The sequence below is a fragment of the Gobio gobio genome (genome assembly GCF_949357685.1).
Source record: "Gobio gobio genome assembly, chromosome: 7".
NCBI classification, from domain to species: domain Eukaryota; kingdom Metazoa; phylum Chordata; class Actinopteri; order Cypriniformes; family Gobionidae; genus Gobio; species Gobio gobio.
The window spans coordinates 24,550,719-24,572,422 of record NC_137103.1 but is presented as its reverse complement, the minus strand read 5'-3'; the positions used below and the strand labels follow the sequence as shown (position 1 = coordinate 24,572,422).

The following is a 21,704-nucleotide window of genomic DNA, read 5'->3' as shown; positions in this document are numbered from 1 at the left end:
CCAACATATAATATTATAGATGATGCTTTGCCAGTCCCTGTTTGTTTGTTTTTTTTGAGGACTTTTAAGGGGTTATTCACCTGCTGGCAAGATAGGCTTTTATTAAAACTTGATCGTTTATGCAGTAGAAACGTGAAAATAAAACAAAATATGGGTGCTATATCAAGAAAGGGCTGTGGTGTTCTCTTTTGCCAAAAACTTCAACACCCACAATGCACTTATTTTGGTTTTGGCGCTGACCCAACTGTCCATGGGTGGGAATACAAAAATGCTTAGGCTAAGTTTGATATGAATAGTTCAGCCATGAAACTCTTCTGATTAGTTGTTTCAATGTAACTTCCACAGCCAATCGATTTCACATATTTATTACACGATGCATCCAATCAAATACACTCACTATGTGCCTTATGCAAATTCTTATACTAGTCCTCCACCTCCTCAGTACCACATCTGCTACAGGGGTTTTCCTCTCTCTAGCAGCTGCAGAATGTTTCCATTCATTTTATGTTCTGAGCCTTTAGCAGAAGCAGCAGCAGCAGCATAGCAGAACCGCCAAGACCAAACCTATGCACATTCCATTTACATTAATAAAATGTTTTACAAACTATCCAGAGAGTTGTCATAACTGACCGGTAGTTTTAACAAAAGCCCTGGAGCTGTCAAAGGTTCACTAAATGACAAAAAACACATCATTTTGCATCCTTCGGCAGACTTTTGCAGACAAATAAATGGGAAGATTTGGATGCAGGTATCACAGAGAAAGAGTATGCATTGTTCATTTACATATATTACCGATTTGTACCATCTTGGATAGACATACATCTCTTCAGTGGGTTGTACTGTTATTTAATGTTTTTGGATTGTTCTGCTGATAAAACACTGCAAACATATATTTCAGAGAAATTTTAGACAAAAAAACCCAAGACAATATGAGCTGGCGAAAATTATAAGTGATCTTGGAGCTTTATACTGCTGTTTACAGCGGATGCCATTGAAGTCTATCCCTCACATTCATACCTGTCATGGTGCTGCTCTGAATAATCGGCAGACTTATCTCAGGATAATCACTAGTAGAGATTTTAGTAGAGTTTTCTTGAGGTGCAGTTAACATTCACACAACAATTTTTCTATGACTGCGGTGACAAAAACTGACGTGGAACTGAGGCCTAGTCCACACGTACACGGGTATTTTTATAATCAGAGTTTTTCCTCCTCCATTTTAAAAAGCAATCGTGTCCACACAAGCACGCAAAACCACGCTATGATTGGCTGCCCGATTTCCACATGGGTCCCATCCACGGCACAGATGCACTGAGGGATGCCATGGGCTCAGTGAAACCCTTCTACAAGTTCTTTTACTTTGGACTCAGTGACAGGTAACTGTATATACACAGGGGCAGGGCCCAAGTGGACTGTAATAGCTTCACACACTTGCCTTACTATTTTGTATTATTGCATTCTGGCGCTCTGTTCTGCAATACAATGAGATAACTGCGCATGTATCTGTATACATGTGATAAGCGCTGTTTGCAGAGTTATGAAAAGCTACGTCCGCCATTGCATAGACTCCACTCATGTAAACAAAAGAGATAACGGCGCACAATCTGACGTCAAACAAAGGAGAGGACGGCGCACACTTCCACTACACAAGCCAAAATCTCCGGTTTCACCGTCTACACGACAACGCTGAGTCAGAGTTTCTAAAAATCTTCACCCTGGCCGGAGTTTTAAAAAAAGTCAGTTTCAGTAACCGGATACTGCGTTTGCGTGTGGACGAATAGCCAAACCGCGTAGAAACAGCTGCGGTTTTGAAAATACCCGTGTTCGTGTGGACAGGCCCCGAGCACCCAGAAGGCTAACAGATTTCAAATCACGTACTTTACATTAGTAGTTTTTCTGCCCCCAAAGAACATTACAGTGTACGCATAATTAATTTGTTTTTACTCACTAAGGGATGGGCCCTAATCATTTTATGTGGTCTAGCACACCAGTAAACAAATAGGCCTAAACATTTCTTCTACTCATTTTGGATACACGATCTTTCCCTATGATCTTTCCGCGTCGTCAAATCAGCTGACTTGTAGCGTCGTATCTTGTGACATAACGTCCTGTTTTTGGTTCGTTTACATGTCTTTGGTCCGTGTTGCGTTCATATATCAATCGAACCGCACCAGAGTTCGTTTGGAAGCGGACCGAGACCCATCTTTTTAGCTGTCTCGGTTCGCTTGTTTGGTGCGCACCAGGGTTCGGATGGCAGCCTTCACATATGTTCAAATGAACCGCACTAACCGAGCAATCGCACCAGGGTTCGTTTTAATCAAACAAAACATGACAAGTGTGAACTAAGTCACTATAGACATCTCAAGGATTCTGTGATTTTCTGTCTTGGCTCACTGAGAGTTGGATGGACAGCAGCAACTCTATGTACGGGAAGGCAGAATAACTTCCTCGCACCCCAAATGAGGCGACAAGTCCAGAAGGAGAAGGTGATGAAAGAGGCTGATTGATTGCTCTCATACACCTGTCCCAGAACCTATAGTGCCTGCCCAACCCGATCTCACAGGAAAATGAATTCTGAATTTGTATATATGTGTGATTTTTAGAAAAAAAGGGATGAAGGCCCACCCCTAACCTTACCCATAAACATAACTGAGGTGTGAGTAGATCGTACAAAAACATATGAATGAGATTGTACAAATTCAAACTAGCCACCAATTTGCAAAACGTAAAATAGTTACGAAAAGATTGCATTGGCCTGTCCCAGTCCATCATTGTGTGCATTTTAAGCTTTGGTTACGGTAATCATCACTGTTTGATCAAGGTATTTGCTTGTCCTAGGTCCTGAGTAAATCAACGACTGTCAAACTTGAAAATAGACGACAATCCCCTGAAATGCCCGTTGCGTCATATGTAGCAATATATTGACTGTGGCCTTTGTGGAGAAGTAGGTTTGGAGGTGCAGAGCAGAATCAGAGGAGAGGTGCTGAGAGGCCGGCCACAGCTAGCACACAGCCCCGTATGTCCCTCACAGAGCCCGTAGTACAGCTCCGAGCAGGGAACAGGAGGGGGTGTGTGTGGTTTCGGGGGGTGTTGGGGTTTAAAACTCCCAGCCTCTAATCCTGACACACTGTCTCCACCAATTAGAACTCCTTCAAAAGGCGAAAGGGGAGGAAAAAACAAAACCAGAAAGCCAGCGAGGGCATATTTAGTAACATTTTGGCAAGCTATAATTACATGTATGGCTAACAGAGAGATTTAACTGCTTTTTACCCATTGATTGACAAGGCAGAGAACTACACAGTTTCAATACAAGTCTGCGACAGCCAGACACGCAGAGGGAAGACTGGGACAAGTCAGTTCATTGCATTTAAATGAGTCAATCGAACTGTGCTTATAAACACTCAGAGAGGGACATAACAAATTATTGCTTTGAAAAATGGTCAACCTTTTGCTATAAGTAGAGGTAAATATTTATGGCAAAATGAACTCTCTTTTGATCATGTAATCTAAATGAAAACACCTAACACTAGCTGTTGACAGTAAGGCTGTTGGGTCGGCAGTGTTCAGAGGGTTATAATTACCGTGCAGGTCAATATTGACTGTTGGAAAAGTGTCACTGTAGGAGATCACAGAAAACAAATTTCTCTAAGAATCTATTTCTAACTTATAAAACATACAGAGATGCATGTTTGTGTGATGTGTATTCAGAGTTTTTCAGAGACTATTCATGGTTTTACAAACCTTTCAGAGATAAGCAAAGTTTTTTGCTCTTTTTTTTTTTTTTTTTAAATCTGTGAAGGTCCTGTGAAGGACAATCGTTTTCTCCAGAGGACAGGTTAACCACGTTAAACAACCTAGAAAAAAAGACCCCCTTTCCATCATTTCAGATGAGGGAAAGTTATTCTCCAGAAATATCTGTCTCTGGACATCATATACATGTAAAAACATTGACAGTGAGCTGTCCTAAATGTCTGTTTGTGTTCAGGTCTGTAGAATGAGACCAAGTTTATCATTATTACACCAAATGTGATTCAGGATTCCCTGGGAGAGGCAGGGAAAATAAACTATGCTGAAGACACCATATTATAGGAAAGTTAGAAAAAAAGAAAGAAAACTGATTTCATGGAAAGAACGACCATTGCTTCTAAACTGGTAGAAATAGCATTGAGAATGAATTTAGAGTGATTTGTGTGCTGCCAGGAAACCATATGGAGACACATGTAACCAAATATTCAAGACTGGGGCAAAATATGTAAAGGTTTAAAGGATCACCCAAAATTGACTTGTTTGACAAGTCAAAATTTGACTTGACCTTGACAAAATTTAATTCCAAACCAAACCAGTATGACTTTCTTTATTCTGTAGAACATAAAGGAAGATATTTTGAGAAATGTCACAGTGTTTGTTTTTTTGTCCATATAGTGGACGTCAATGGTAACCAAAACGTTTAGTTACCAGCATTGTTCAAAATATCTCACAAAAAAAGGTTTCTCTATAGAGTTCTTGACTCAAATTGAAAATAACTTTTATGCGAAAAAAGGTTCTATATAAGGAAAAATGAAATAAACCTAAAAAGGAGAAATAAAAAAATGAATTAAAATTAAATCCATAAAATGATCCAATGGTGGGAACCCCCTAAAAGGTTATATATATGAAGCGCCTGACCGAATCCTTAAAGTTTCTGTATATAAAACATTTTCTTATGAGTGTGTATTTTATGTTCCGCATAAAAAAGAAAGTCATTGTAATGATGACAGAATTTTCATTTTTTGGGTTAACTATATCTGTAAAGATTTTCAATGTCTACTCTACAGCTTAGTACAGTGAACAAACATGATACAATTCCGACATTCATGTTTCTTTTATGAAGTCAGAAAAATGTAAATACTCTTTTAAGTTTATTGCCACCTTATTTTTCAAAGCTATCAAATCTCACTGAGCTATGTCAGATCATAAATGTTATCTTTGTGGGAAATAATTGACACACACTTTGTTCGACTGCGTATGCCACATCCCATGCTGTGTTGTAGAAAACTGTCGGACTGCACAAGCGCACACTCTCGCCACATTGTCCTGTCAGAAGTGAAGAATTTCCAAATCCTGATAAGGGTCAATAAGGAAGTTCGTGAATATCAAAGGCTGCCTGTGCCTATACAGGGTGAGTTGTTTACTTCCCTGGCAAATGCCTGACACCAGCCAGCCGTCAGACGACAACGTCAAAACAACAGCACACGCCTCATGCGTACATCCCGTAAACGAGCACCAACACCCATATAACAGAGAATTCCACAGCTCCCCAACCCCTCATTTCCTCTGCGAGCTGATGACCTGTAATCACACTTGGAGAAACCGCCATACTTCATTACTGCAGTGATTACACCAATTAGCAGCATGTAGGGAGTGGCCCACAATGCCCAGCGTCACCGCCAGACTGCTCGCTTTCCCCACATGCCGATATTAGTGGGAAGTTTCTACTTTGCAGTTGATCAGAAGAACATAGTTGTACAGTCTTTTGTAATGGTTTATGGCCACAAAGAGGGTGGAATAATGAATAAAGTCTGTGTGGTGTGCCATGACACTGTCTGTCTGTGGAGCAAATGGTAACACTTTAGAATAATGGTCTGTCATTAGGTATAATGGTTTGTCAATGGGTAACTTTGCTTCCATACAAAATAGAGTGAATAAATAATGTTCCAGATCACTAGTAGTTCCTGAAGCGTGTCTATACAATTGAGTAATTAGTGATGCATTTTAAGACCATGTTCAGAGACAATTGCTCACGTCTCATACACGTTAATGTTGTGATTAGTAATTAATGTATGTATGCTCTGTTTTGGTTTAGTTTCTTTGAGTTTTATCTGTTTGTGACCTAGTTTTCTAGTGGGTTTCCTTGATTATTGATTCTGTTTAACAGTCGTTCTATTAATTAACTCATTTAGCCTGTAAATATTTACTCCCTGTTTTGTTCAGTTCTTTGTTCGGTAGCATCTTAGTGTTGTGAATGTGTTTCCCCCGTAATTCTGTTCTATAATGTGTGGATTATTTTATTAAAGACCTGGAATTCTTCGTCTTTGTGCGCTTACTATATACTACAACCTGTGTCAGAAGACCAGACCTTAAACTGATTGTATTGGATTTTATTTGAAAGGAGCCCCACCCACACGCCCGCCATTGAGGGTGAGCTACCGTTGGCCTCTAAACTATTTGATGATTTGTTTGAAGAGGATGTAACCCTGTCTCTCCTGTCCCCGCTGATCACGCCCAGCTCCAAGTCTCCTGCGTCTCCTATAATTTCTCCCGGCCTCCCCCTCACACCTTCAAAGTTCAGCCTGTTTCTCAGACCAGTCTCAGCTGTCTCCCGTCAGTCCCTCGGTTCCTCCCCCTCCCCTCTGTGGTGTAGATCCACCTCGGGCCTTCCGGCATCCTGAATGAAGGTGTCCCCTGGCTCCGCCTCTTGCCGCTGATCCCGTCACTCCACCTCGGCCCATCGTCCAGACTCCTCCGCCTTGGCTCCTCTCTTCCTAGGCTCCACCTGGGACCATCGGCCTTACGGCTTCACCGGGTCTCCCTCGATCCTCTGGCTCCACCTCGGTCGGATGTTGCCTCACCTGCACCACAGACTTACGAGCCGTCCTCTGTGCTCTGTCTGGCTCCGCCCTCCCTCTGGCGCCACCTCGGCCCTATGTTGCTCTGGCTCCACCTCAGCACTCTGATACCATATCCCGGTTCCTCCTCGGACGATCGTTGCTGCGGTTCTGTCGCAGCCGCCAGACCAGTGGTGTCACCCGGTTCCATCCTGTTTTGCCCACCCCTGACTGTTTTTGCCCCTCTCCTGTTCCTCATTCTCCTCTGGAGCCCCCGCCCTCCCTCCTCAGTTGGACTGTTACAGCGTGAGTATGCGCCTTTCCTAGTGCGTACTGCAGCATGTATGCTTTGTTTTGGTTTAGTTTCTTTGTGTTTTATCTGTTTGCCTGTGTGGCCTATTTTTCTAGAGTGTTCTCGTGATTATTGATTCCATTTTAGCCTGTGTATATATCCTACCTGTTTTGTTCAGTTCTTTGTCCAGTCATGTCTTAGTGTTGTTGAAGTGTTCCCCCATTATTCTGTTCTACATTCTTTGGATTATTATATTAAAGACTGTTTCCTGGATTTCTTCGTCTTTGTGCGCTTATTATATACTACAACCCGTGGCAATTAATTGGTAATTCTTTATCATTTGTTACAGTTATTATTTCTTAATGAGGATAATCTCATTCTGTAATTATTGTTCCCCTAATAAGGAACTATCCCAGTCCTAAAATTGCAATTATTAAAGTCCCTTTAAGGCAAGTCATCTCACCAGCCAATGCACATGTGCAGTCATACAGTGCATGTCTCCAAAGACTTATTTTAAGACAAATATGATGTACTCATCTTACTATGGATGGGAGAAAGTGCAACACGGAATATGGTGGAATAAGTCCCACCTTCTAAATAAAAGAGCCAATCGGCAATTGGTAAAGTCATTGCGCCATTGCTACCTTTAGAAGCTGTAATGATGTAAGTGTTACCAATTAAAATTTTTGGAATGTTTTATTGGATATGTAAACTAGAAAGAAGATCAGGTAAATATAAAACTCGGAATCATAATATTTTTGTGTTTTTGTTTCATAGGCCTTCTTCCATCTGTTGTCCATTATTCGTTGTGACAGATGTGCGTTTAAGGATGTGACTAAATGTGCAATCAAGAATCTGGTGTGAATCACTGTTTATGGACACATTTTCTAGCCACTCATCTTTGATGTGCACTTGTCTGTCACAAAAACATCAAATGAATCATGAAGGAATCTAAAGATCTAAAGGCCCAGTGATCTGTATTCACCAAAGCCAGAAAGGCTGTTTTTGTCTTTCAACTCAACACATGACATGAATCTGAAAATTTGAGCACAAGATTAGCAGGTTTTTTATGCCGTACCCCTCTCCCTTTCAACATCTTCCTCTAAGCAGATGTTAGGCTCAGGAGTGGCATCCCAATAAGCCACAAGTGAGCGTATTTTCTTTCCACAGGCTTGAGAGGGAAGCCACAAAACAGTCTGCTGCAACTCAACATAAAACAAAGCACATGAAAAAGAGGGCAGAAATGAAGTGATTTCTCAAAAATTTGGGGAGAGTGGAAACTAAAGATTTTCTAATGCAACCTTTATTGAGGTTCCTGGTTTCAGCGCAGCAACCTTTTTTATGTGTTAGAGGAACTCCCTGTAATTTTTCTTCACCGCTAGCACTGGACAGGCTTATAATAAAAAGATGTCTATTCTGGGATTCTCTGTAATAATGGCCTCTTCTTGTCTTCATGCACTTCTGTCTTGTCTGAAGAAAGACAGACAGCAGGTGATAAATGCCTGACCAGATGGATGGATGGATGGATAGCTGAATAAAGCCATCAGTGGATAAACAATAGTTGTCAATAAGGAAAGATGGCCAATTTGTCATTTAACGTATTAATCCAAAGCATCTTTTCAATTAAAAATTATAAGCTTTACTCACCCTCATGTACATTCTTTGAAAGCCGATGGGGATTAAATTGGACAAAAAACGGTCAATCATAAAAAAGCATCATAAAAGCGTTATATTCCAAGTCTTCATAAACCATATAATAGCTTTGTGTGAGGAACAGACCAAGGTAAACCATTATTCACCAAACATATTGCGTTCACTCTTAAAAATAAAGGTTCCAAAAGGGGGTTTTCACAGCGATGCCATTTTCAGGTTCCCTAAAGAACCTTTTAGTCATCAGTTCTTAAAAGAAACATATTTTCTTAGTGTGAAGAACATTTTAATAATCTAAAGAACGTTTTTCCACTATAAAGAATGTTTAGTGCTATGGAAAAGTTAAAGGTTCTTCAGGGAATCATAGATGTCAATAAAAAAAAAACATTATTTTTAAGAGTGTTGACAGCCGTGGTCACATTTACTTTAATGATATGGAAAAGAGCAACTTGGACATCATACTATAAATACCTCCTTTACTGTCATACCGTTTTCAAAAGAGATGATAAAATTGTCATTTTTTGAGCAAACTATTCCTTTACATGACATTTATCATTCATTTGGCTTAAATCACTGATTACAAGCCTGTGAACACATACACACATGTAAACAGATGTTTCTCCTATAATCAAAAAGATGTGTCATGTCTAATTAAGCCTTAATGAAAGTGTCGGACAATCTAAAGCACCATACTCTTCCCGTTCGCAATCTGGTGGCGAGGGCCATTTAAGCAGGACTCATGTGCGGTTACCCTGTCTAATGGGGTGGATGAATTTCTCCAAAACGGAGGGAAAAAAGTGAAAAACACACTCTTGTTGCATGACAGAATCCCTCCCAACCAAGACTTGTCCTTTAATACCAAGGCCTTTTCATGTGGCTTCTCCACGATTGCACATGGGGAAATGCAAACCACACTGTTACAGTGCTTATTATACACTGAGACTGCGTATGTGTGTTACTATGTGCGCAAGGAAAGATCGCTGCAGTTGTGCAGCATGCCTTAAATTGAAATGACACGTCTTAATTTGTCAACAAGCAAACCTTGGAAAGAGCAAGAAGTGAATGAAATAAAGGAAGCACTCACAGCAGTGCTAGATGCAGTGCACTACCATAGAAACTGATGCACTGGAGGACTTCAGCTATCAAACATAAGACATTTTCATATCAAAACACTTTCTCAAACCAAAAAAGAATGTTTTTGAGCCAATCCCTCAAGCCATAAATGCTTTGTGACTTACTTTGGAGTCGCCGGAAAATTGCGTTATGACAATACCAATTGGCTAATTACATATCCCGAGCTCTGACGTCAAAGGCAGATTCTCTAACTTTTTAAGAGAATCAGGAACTGGTGAAACATCTAAAACAGTGGTTCTACCAGAGACACCAGAGGGCAGGTGAACGTTTACATGGTTTTTATCCCATAAAGTATTAACAGATAGTAGCAAGCTACCATGATTCATGTCTAGTTGTATAGAAAAGTGATTTGGCGTAGGCCCCGTCCTTAGTCCAAATCCTGGGGATGCAGATTCGGCTGGTCCTGCCTAAAGATGAAGGCAGGGGCGGACCAACCTGATGGTGGTGGGGAGGATGAAGGGGAACGTCAGTGTCATAAACTGCGAATTTAAAACAGAGAGGGTTGAGAACCTCTTATTTAATATATAATAGAACAATGTAATAGAATAACATTTGTAATACTGTTTTTCTTAAGAAATTATTTAACAGAATAGAAAGATGCTTTTAAAAAACAGAATATTATGACCAGCAGGGACAAATGAGTGCAGAGTGTATGATGAGAGAATTTTCATATTTGGGTGAACTATACTTTATAAAACAGTTGAGTCTTAGATAAAACTAACTCTATATTGCAAAATATATAATTCACATTACTGATACATATTGTCACATTTTTATATCACAATATATCTACAGTAAGGTGCTGGTCATATAATTAGATGAAGTTGATTTATTTCACTAATTCCATTCAAAAAGTGAAACTTGTATATTATATTCATTCATTACACACAGACTGATATATTTTAAATGTTTATTTCTTTTAATTTTGATGATTATAACTGACAACTTAGGAAAATCCCAAATTCAGTATCTCAAAATTAGAATATTACTTAAGACCAATACAAAGAAAGGATTTTTAGAAATCTTGGCCAACTGAAAAGTATGAACATGAAAAGTATGAGCATGTACACCACTCAATACTTAGTTTGGGCTCCTTTTGCCTGAATTACTGCAGCAATGCGGTGTGGCATGGAGTCGATCAGTCTGTGGCACTGCTCAGGTGTTATGAGAGCCCAGGTTGCTCTGATAGTGGCCTTCAGCTCTTCTTCATTGTTGGGTCTGGCATATTGCATCTTCGCATCGCATCTTCGCAGATTCTCTATGGGGTTAAGGTCAGGTGAGTTTGCTGGCCAATTAAGAACAGGGATACCATGGTCCTTAAACCAGGTACTGGTTGCTTTGGCACTGTGTGCAGGTGCCAAGTCCTGTTGGAAAATTAAATCTGCATCTCCAAAAAGTTGGTCAGCAGTAGGAAGCATGAAGTGCTCTAAAACTTCCTGATATATGGCTGTGTTGACCTTGGACCTCAGAAAACACAGCGGACCAACACCAGCAGATGACATGGCACCCCAAACCAACACTGACTGTGGAAACTTTACACTGGACCTCAAGCAACGTGGATTGTGTGCCTCTCCTCTCTTCCTCCAGACTCTGGGACCCTGATTTCCAAAGGAAATGCAAAATTTACTTTCATCAGAGAACATAACTTTGGACCACTTTTTTCCCTATTTGTCGTTAGCACAGGCGAGACGCTTCTGACGCTGTCGTTTGTTCAAGAGTTGGGTTGGGCATCGAGAACCGGTTCCAACTTGGAACCGTTTAAAAAATAACGATGCCATTGGAATCGTTTAGAAATTTTGTTTTCGATTCCGATCATCGGTTCCAAACGCGCAAGTTTTCGGAAGTGCTTGCCGCGCCCGTTTGTTCTGTTGCAGCCATTGAGCACGGTAAGCGGCGCTCAAAAGTGTGGCTTTATTAAAAAAAAAAGCCTGGGTCGGCACAGTGCAACACATATGACAAACTTATTTCTTGCACGGGAGGATGCACTACAAATATGTGGTGTATAAATTAACGAGTGTAGCGTGTTTGAAATGCTGCGCAGGTCTGTCCTTCTCGGGCAACCCTGCGCTAACCAACGTTATTAAAGGGATAGTTCACCCTGAAATGAAAATAAAGCCTTCTTTTACTTACCCTGATGTTGTCCCAGTGCCCTATGTCCTATGACATTTAAAATACTGTTCCTGCACGCGCTCCTTCCTATTATGGCAGTGAATGGCGATCAGCTAAAACATTACAAAAAATAAACAAATATATCACGCAACGATACAGGGAGACGCGCGCCATATGGAAAGTGTTCAGGGGGCACACTATAAGGTTTTGCGAGAAAGAAACCGTATTATTCAGTCAAAACACTGAGCTCGGCCGTTATTCAGAGCGCACTCCTCTGTGTACACTATGAGCTGTCAGCAGCCGCCGACGCTCATGCCTACTATAATAACTTGCACTCGTCATTGCACCCAGGATAAGCACACACACACACACACACACACACACACACGCACGCACGCACGCACACACGCACCATTTTGAGAAATCATGCTCAATAGAAAAAAACGCGATTCTCGTCTTTTCTATAACGTATATGATAAGAAATAATACTAATAATATAACCTCCTTAAGTGAATATTGTGTACCGGTTGTCATGACAATATTGCACGAGGCTACTGCGGCTTGGAGTGCGCACACACAGGAACACGCGCATTTGAACAACAGCTGGGTGAGTAAAAGATGGCTTTATTTTCATTTCAATGTGAACTAACATTATCCCACCTCGTCATAATCAGGTAAGTGATTGTAGTGTAATAACAAAGCCCTTGACCAAATTGTGGTGAACAACAACATTACTGAAATTATTTTTCCCCCTCGTAGATAAATGTAAACTAAAACTCATTATTGAATTAAAATAAAATTTTCCTCTGTGAAATGAGCCTGTGACATGTTGTGAATCCACCCCTCAAAGAATCGGAATCGAGAATCGAAAAGAACCGTAATCGAAACTAAGAATCGGAATCGGAATCGGAATCAGAATCGTTCAAATCAAAACGATGCCCAACCCTATTCAAGAGTGCCTTGACACAAGGAATGCGACAGCTGAAACCCATGTCTTGCATACGTCTGTGCGTAGTGGTTCTTGAAACACTGACTCCAGCTGCAGTCCACTCTTTGTGAATCTCCCCCAAATTTTTTAATGGGTTTTGTTTTCACAATCTTCTCCAGGGTGCGGTTATCCCTATTGCTTGTACACTTTTTTCTGCCTCATCTTTTCCTTCCCTTCCCCTCTCTATTAATGTGCTTGGACACAGAGCTCTGTGAACAGCCAGCCTTTTTTGCAATGACCTTTTGTGTCTTGCCCTCCTTGTGCATGGTGTCAATTGTCGTCTTTTGGACAACTGTCAAGTCAGCAGTCTTCCCCATAATTGTGTAGCCTACAGAACTAGACTGAGAGACCATTTAAAGGCCTTTGCAGGTGATTTGAGTTAATTATCTGATTAGAGTGTGGCAGCAGGTGTCTTCAATATTCAACCTTTTCACAATATTCTAATTTTCTGAGATACTGAATTTGGGATTTTCCTTAGTTGTCAGTTATAATCATCAAAATTAAACCTGTATATAAAACTACAGGCAAAAGCATTTTTAGGCACTTGTCAATTTGAAGATTTGAGATAATGCCCCAACTCAATTCAAACATAACATTCCAGAAAACTTGTAATACAGAGCAACTGTCTTGAAGTACTGTGATTAATCAAACAAGGATATATAGTAGTCCCTAACTATACCTGGTTAAACTGGATTGTAAACTGGATTTTATTGTTTGGTGAATCAATAGCCCACAAATGTTAAATAATGTTGAATGGAGGTTACACACCTTTGTGAACCATGCAGGGAAATGTTCATCTGACGCATTACATAAAAATTCACCAGCAAGTGAAGTTCAGCTCAGTTCACAGTCTTTATTTGTCCCTTTTGGAAACATTAGTTCAGTCATGTAAGCAAATGCAGCAACACTGTTTTCTGTTTCAACAGATACTTGTCAGCAAGCATCACTGCCATCTCCACTTCTCTTCTCTCCTCTCCTCACCTCTTCTGTGGCAGTAAATTGAAGATGGCAGCTATGTGGGCACACTAATAGGCTCCAGAGTTGAGTGCTGGGTAAGGTGCCGCCCCCTGGCCGAACTGTTCCCATTGCCTTCTCTCCCAAAATCCGGTCTACTTGCTGCCATGCATGAATTGCGAGCCACAGAAAAGTTAAAAAAGAGGAGTCTAAATTAAGTGCCCTTTCATTCCAACATTTTCATGGTTTGGCTAAAAACAGGGTGCAAGATGATTCACATTTTATAAGCCCTCTCTTGCGGCCGCCTGCGTCACCCTGGCGCTCGGACTCTACCGCTCATTCACACATCTCTCTCCTTTTCTTTCTCTGTCCAGTTCTTATACATTATCTTCTTTAGTGCTTATATACTCTTTAATCAGGTGAAATGGCATGGTTAGCGAAATGCATGAACAACACGGTGCATTTTTTAATTTGTAAGGTATTAATTGACAAAAATGTCAATTCATATTTTTACTTTCTCAATGTGTAAATTAGACTTTTCATTGTTTGCCGGTGTCTTGATAAATAAAGCTTCAATGAATAAACGTCTCTCTGGTTTCACTGGTGTTGGTTTATCTTTCCCTGGAGAACATTCTCAATGAACAAGACAGTCCATAACACCCCGTAGCAGATGCAGCCTAACGTTCATGCTTTTAGCAGAACACAAACTTAGTGGTTGGAAGAAAAAGAAATAGGAAGGGGATAGACATTTCTCTAAACAAGTCTGACAGCTACTACCATTCTGACCACTGTCCATTATCATTTCCGCATCATGGCTGCTGCTGGCCTGGCAACTGCTGCCAGAAAAAACATTAAGGCAGAGGAACTCGTATGGGTGAAGTACACAGATGTGCTATGCTGGACAATGAGCTGCACCTCAAACTCAAAGACTGTGTGTTGTGTAATGCTGCCCTCTGTTATTCATGAGTAGTTTTGCAAGGAGCATTAAAGGCACGATGAAATCAAAATTGACCATTCTTGTTTTTATGGAATATTGACGTGTGTTGATGATATTAAACACTGGATGACGTGTAATTTTCTGCTATTAAATTCAGATAAAACGGAGGTATTACTTATTGGTCCAAAAAACTGCCCACAAAACCTCTCACAATACAACTTTAACTTGGAAGGATGTCCTGTCACTTTATCCACTACAGTAAAAGACCTGGGTGTTATATTAGACCGCAACTTGTCTTTCGAAAATCATATTTCATGTTACAAGAACGGCATTTTTCCACCTTAGAAACATTGCTAAGCTATGTAACATGCTATCTATTTCTGATGCAGAAAAGTTAGTTCATGCATTCATGACCTCGAGACTAGATTACTGTAATGCTTTATTAGCTGGTTGTCCTGCATCATCAATAAACAAGCTACAGTTAGTCCAAAATGCAGCTGCTAGAGTTCTTACTAGGTCAAGAAAATATGATCATATAACACCAATTTTATCATCTCTACACTGGTTACCTATTAAGTTCCGTATCAATTACAAAGTATTGCTACTGACCTATAAAGCCCTAAATGGTTTAGCTCCAGTGTACTTAACAGATCTTCTATCGCCCTACAATCCATCGCGCTCTTTAAGATCACTAAACTCTAGGCTTCTGGTCATTCCTAGGATATCTAAGTCCACTAAAGGAGGGAGGGCATTTTCACATTTAGCTCCTAAACTCTGGAATAGTCTTCCTGATATTGTTCGAGGTTCAGACTCGCTGTCCAAGTTTAAAACTAGATTAAAGACGCATCTCTTTAGCCAAGCATTCACATTATAAATACGTTTTATACTACAGTTAAATCGGATCAAAAGCATTAATATTCTGAACAGCAGCTATGCTAATTATTTCCCATCTGCTTCTCTGTTGTTATCTCGGGACACTAGTCCCGAGGTAACTAGTTCGTCAGCTCCAGTTTGTATCCAGCCTCTCATGGAGACTTCAGATGCCCCGACACCTGTGATGAGACGACTCGACGCCTGTGAAGAGACGACTCAACGCCAGCGTTGTTATGGCCTAAAATAATACATGATTGATTAACTTATTCTAACATTTTTCTTTAACATTCTCTTTCTAACATTTTTCAATGTACATTTATGAAATGCACTTACTGTAAAGCTGCTTTGAAACAATGTGTATTGTGAAAAGCGCTATACAAATAAATTTGAATTGAATTGAATTGAATTGAATATTGCAGTATTTATTATAAATGGTTTACTAGTGTACATATATATTTTTTTATTTAATTCACGTGTCCTCATAATCTTTAATCAAAATAACTTCCCCTCCCTCTTGCAGTGACATGCCATGTTTACTGCTGCGATCAGGTCATCAACCTCACATAAAATCACAGCAATAGCAAACCACAACCATCCAATCAATTCCCAATGGAAAAAGTCAAGTCCCACCCTACGTTTTTTGTGTGTTTGATAAGCCGTTTCACTCAGATATATCAGTCAAAATAGGGAAGAAAAGACTATTATTACTAAATATTACTAATAAATCCTTGTCTGACAATGAAGATAATATTATATTGATTTGAGAATAATTTTTCCTTGACAATATTTTAACAATCATGTCATGCATGTTTTCTAAAAATGTTTGCTAAAAATGTGTGATTTAGTTTGATTCATTCGATCGGCACTTGATCATTTGCTGCAGATTCTCACACTAAATAGTAACACAATATTTTAAGAGATATAAAACAAAAAGAGCACTGAAGGAGGATATTTACATACAATTAATTTCAACCAAAACTTGCAAATCTTTTCTATCCTTTGTCAGCGCTGAAGCATCTCTGTATTGCACATACAGTTTGTGAACAACTCTGTACTGAGTAGAAAGACAATTTAGATTAAGAATATCCATAATGGTATCAAAAAAAGAGTATTAAACTATGAGGACACTTTTTAATAGGGTGCATGTGCCCACAGTACTAATGAAAACCTTCAAACACTCGTATGGGACGCAGAGTGGAAATAACTGGAGAAGTCACACAAATGTGAGAATTGTTTGAATGTGTTTGAATTGTTTGAATGTGATAATATTTCTGTTTGCTGTCAGAAATATTGATACCAAGTTTTCAAATCTAGTAAACAAGGTAGTTAATAGTCTCGTAATCTCAGGGAACCAAGGTTACGTTAGTAACCGAAATGTTCCCTTTCGATAACAGTCATTGCGTCATTAACTGACACTATGGGGACACACAATCCAACAGTGCTGTGTTATTAGCGCAGGACTGTCCCAGCCTAAAGGCAGAGAAGAAGCCCTGCGAGTCTGGCTCAGGGATGGGGCACTAATCCGTGGGCCTACTATAGTGGGTGCACTGGACATGGGAATTACTTGCAGTGGTGCCTGGGAAACTAGGCAGGGCTGAAAACTGCAAAGGAAACCACCGTTCAAGCCAGCAGAAGTCAAACCATATAGATAGCACCACTGGCCAGGGGGACACGATACTCTTAAACAGAATTGATGGTGTCCAGCACACCATAGACTAGCCCTCAAGCAGACAGAATCAGTGCCTGTAGTGGCTCAAACGGGGGGCCCTGAGGATGGTGGATGGTGGCTAGGTTGGAACCATATTGGGGTGAGGCAGATTTAATCTCTGGGCCCCTTTAATGACCAGCTTGTTCCTACACACCAACTGGCCAGCAATCGGGGCATGATATGTCGCAATAGCTGCCACATAGACCATGAGCGTGGACAGGGTCTGCCTGTCGTCCAGCCGCTCTTGCAGAAAGGAAAGAATTTACACCATGTCACAAGTTACAGGGACGTGATTTCACATTGTGCACCAGTCGGAAAAGACAGACCACTTAAAGGTGGGGTAAGTGCTTTCTGGTAACAGATGTTGATTTCAAATCACCAAAACAAACACGCCCCTATTTTGATAGCTCCGCCCCACACATATGTAACCCAGGCAACGACTATGGCAGAATCTGCTGTGCCAGCTGGCCGAGGGGATAATGTCATTAATAAGTGAAAGCAATTTGTGTTACTATGAAAATCCAGGTCGAATGTTCAGTGAAAAAGTCATCCCTTACATGGGAGTATATTATCTTACTTTTCGGACACACTTTGGGAGTAGTAGTGGGAAGTTCGGATCATTTTACTGACTCTGATCAAGTCATTTCGTTCATTTCAGCAGAATAAATTTAAAATGTCACATGTTAAATTTTCCAACACATTTAGTACTTTTGCAATAAAAAAATAAACTATAATGCAGCCATGGTCAAACTTTGAGAAATAAATGATTAATTAATTGCTTAGCTGGGTCTTCAGGCTACGTATGCATTTTGTTAGTACCTCACCTCCCGATCCAAATCGTTCTTTCTTTTGTCACCTCACATTTAATCACGTCTGTTCCCTGGAAAGTCTAGTTCACCTCTCGTGTCTTCGTGTTCGAGCCGTCATGTCTGATCTGGGCCGTGACAGCCTCATATGCAATGCATGCAGTCCAGTGTCATGAGAAATCCTGTCCCCCTGTGAAAGAGTGTCCGCTTAGGACCCCAGAGCAATTCTATTGGCTGAAAGAACTTTTAATGGGTAATCTGTTCAGAGCCTGATTACAATTCTTACAAAATCACGTTTTGATTTTTGTAGTTAAAATTGTGTTAAAATAGTTATAAGTTGTGAAATCAAGCATATCTCGTTCTAAATGTTTTTTTAGTTAGCGTACGTTCTAGCATAGCATACAGCTACCCGATTAGCTTAAGTTATACACTGCGTCTTGTGTCGTGTCTTCTGAATAATGACGTGCACTGAGCGCTCTCTTCTCCCCGTCATTAGTAGACACGCCCCTTACTGCTGATTGGCTATAAGTTTGTTTTGGTACTCGGTCCGAGACACTTTTCTAAAGCAGTTTTGTAATACAACTTACCCCACCTTTAAGGGGGTAGAGGCGCCTTGAAGATGTGGTTCTTATGTCCGAAATGGTGTTTTCCCTCATCGAGGGGCCACACATGAAGGCTCCATAGCTCCGTCTAGGGGTGCCAGATTGAGCCCCCTGCCTGGGAGAGGAGATCCCTCCGCAGTGGAATAGGCCAGGGCTCTGACACCAGCAAATGCACCATTTCTGGGAACCAGGTCTGGCTCTTCCATAGTGGGGCCACCAAGAGAACTGACTGTCTGTCCTCACTGATCTGGTTGATGAAGTGTGGGAGCAGACCCTCCAGACGGAAGACATACAGACATACAAGCATCCCATTCGCCAAGCACAGGGTGGGACACAGGCTTTCAGCCAGAACTGGAGCAGCCGCATGTGTAACAGGCCCAGTGGAATGACTAAGGAAGCTGCTGCCATCAGTCCTAGCAACCTCTGAAATGCCTTGAGGGGATAGAGACCCCCGGCTTTGAATGATGCAGTGAGTCGCTGAATTTTCAGCCAGGCCTGCATAGCGTTGGGAATCGAAAATCAGTGAATCGTAAACTGGTAATCCACTCCTTCCCATATGAAGCTGAAGAACGGCCTGTGATTAGTGGCTATCTGGATATGAAAGTATGCATCTTTCAGTTCACTGATACAAAAATCTCCTGGGTGAATCTGCAAAAGGATTTGTTTCAAGGTTAGAATTCTGAACGTCTGTCATTAGGCCACCATCCTTCTTCAGAACGAGGAAGTAGCGGCTGTAAAACCCAGACTCACTGTGTTCTGCGGAGACTATCTACCTAGTGCCTTTCACCAGTAAGCTCTCTACCTCGGTTCGCAAAACATGCTTCTCACTGTTTCGATACCCCTTCTGCCCCTGGGCATCAACAGAGGTGAGGGTGGAAGAAGCTAAAGAGTGGACGTAAGCCAAGTAGGTGGCCCGCCAAGTCAGCTCTTCATGTACTCCCGGAAAGAATGGAGCTGGCCTCTGGTGGGGGCTCACTGGTGGCACCCTGGCTGCAGGAACCACTCATAGAGGCGACTGTGGGCAGGTTCGGCCAGGGCCAACCATTCCAACCCTAGATTCAAAAAGACTTTGGAGAAGACTCGGATAAGCTCAGAGAGTTTCGACCACTCCTTCACATCTGAGGCAGCCAGGGACATGGCATCATTGCCATCATTCTCCTTGGACCTACCAAATGAAACCAGGCCACTCACACCAGAAGGGTCCTCGAGGTTGAGGGGAATCCTCTCGCTGTGGGGAGAGTGAAACGCGGATCTGGGCCGACGTGAGCTCACTGTGTGCCGTTTGCTCAGCCGCAACTTTTTCCTCGTAGCTCGTGAGAGGAGGGGGAAGAGAACTAGGGAACTAGGGAACGCGGGGGTGGGAGCGAGCACAGCAGGGCAAGACTCTTGTTCTCGCAATGAGTGCTGCTTCAGCGTAGGTGTGGCCCAGACAGGCAACCCACTCATTGATGCACATACCACATTTATATCAATTCAATCAGGCTTCAGTATTTTCGGAGAATGGGATTTCCTCATAGCGTCAGTTAATGACGCAATTTCGCAAGACCATTATTGATAGGGAACTTATATTTAGGCCTGCAAATGTCTGACATTACTTACCACAAGCATGTTCATCAGTGTTTCCTGAACCTCATGCACTGCAAAAACAAACGGAAAAATATCTGTAGCTCGATTCACAAACAAATTATTCAAATTAATACATTTTTTTAAAGGGTTAGTTCAGCCAAAAATATAAATTCTGTCATTAATTACTCATGCCTGTGTCGTTCCAAACCCCCATCAGGAGTGCCCATGATCTCCACCAGAGGGCACCCCTTCCATCTTCTTTATCCCACCATGAACTACTTTTCTCATAACCCCTTGCCTGGACTAATCATGTTCTGATCACTTACTTACACTTGTGTATTATTATCTTTTTTAGTCTTGAATTTTCATTTTTGGGTGAACCAACCCTTAAATGAAAACACTCACAATCTCGAATTACCGTTTTGATCAGTCCGGCTTAAAGTAATAAAGCACTGGCATCTGCAGTTTTGTTTGTTTATTCACGTCAGTTTTGGACAACAAAACTACTTTTTTTCTTCCCTTCAGAATGTCTTCTGTTAAATAATATTCAGTTTTTCTGGGTGACTTGAAATTAACTATTAATAAACATCTATCATAGCTTCACCCTGATCAGGCCAATCTGTTTTTAGTTTCCAGGAAAACATGCTATTTTAGACATACAGTTTCCTTCTTGGTAGCGGGACGCAGTGAACTATACATATGCTACAATATCTCATGACCACGTATTTACTAAGGACGCCATTCCACGGAAAATAAAAAGATCCACCACAAAGACATGGTAATGAATTACATTCCATAGTTACAACTGTACACAGACTGACTGAACACGTTCTCCCAACCTCCATTCATGCCAAAGCAGGAGGAAGCTCTGGGCAGTTGGCGAGAGGAAATGGCGTGGCTGGTCTGAGGTTTGGAGGAAGAATGGGAAGTATGCTGTTACTGTGGTGCTGGTCAGACAGCAGGCTTTAGGTTTCCTCACCACAGCTGCCCTGACCACATCTGTCCTTTGCTCTCACTCAATCTTCTCAGCCATTTAAGCTATAAAATGCTTCCTCACTAAATACGGCTCCACCCAACTCTTAAACTGTGTACATTAAAAGAACACCCCCTACTACACCCACATAACAGTGAATAAAACTGGCTTGTTCGGCTGTTAAAATTGTTGGAGCACCCGAGCCAGCTTTTCATTCACATGTTCTGATGTTGTTTGTGGTCATCGTTGCCCCTTTATGAACAAGCAGGAACAATGATGAGAGGGAAAATGTCCATGCAGACTAGATTCAATGAGTAATAGGGGCAAAATAAATATCCAAAATATATGTTTTAATTCATTTGCCATTTCAAAACCTTCCACTCTTACAATTAAAGGTTATTTATGAGGAACCTTTAACATCCACGTTTATCCAAAGTTTATTTATAGTGGGAAAGAGTTCTTTAGATTATTCAAATTATTTTAAGTTCTTTTAAGAACTGTTCAATGAAAGGTTCTTTGGGGAACCAA

General features: G+C 41.1%; 1 long non-coding RNA gene across 1 annotated transcript in view; it reads left to right on the top strand.

The window, feature by feature from the left end:
* Window positions 1-15,925, top strand: part of LOC307129316 — a 35,609-nt gene extending 19,684 nt beyond the window's left edge. The window contains exon 3 of the long non-coding RNA XR_013816881.1: window positions 13,684-15,925. This is a non-coding gene — a long non-coding RNA (uncharacterized lncRNA). The remainder of the gene's footprint in view (window positions 1-13,683) is intronic.
* Window positions 15,926-21,704: the final 5,779 nt, after the last annotated feature.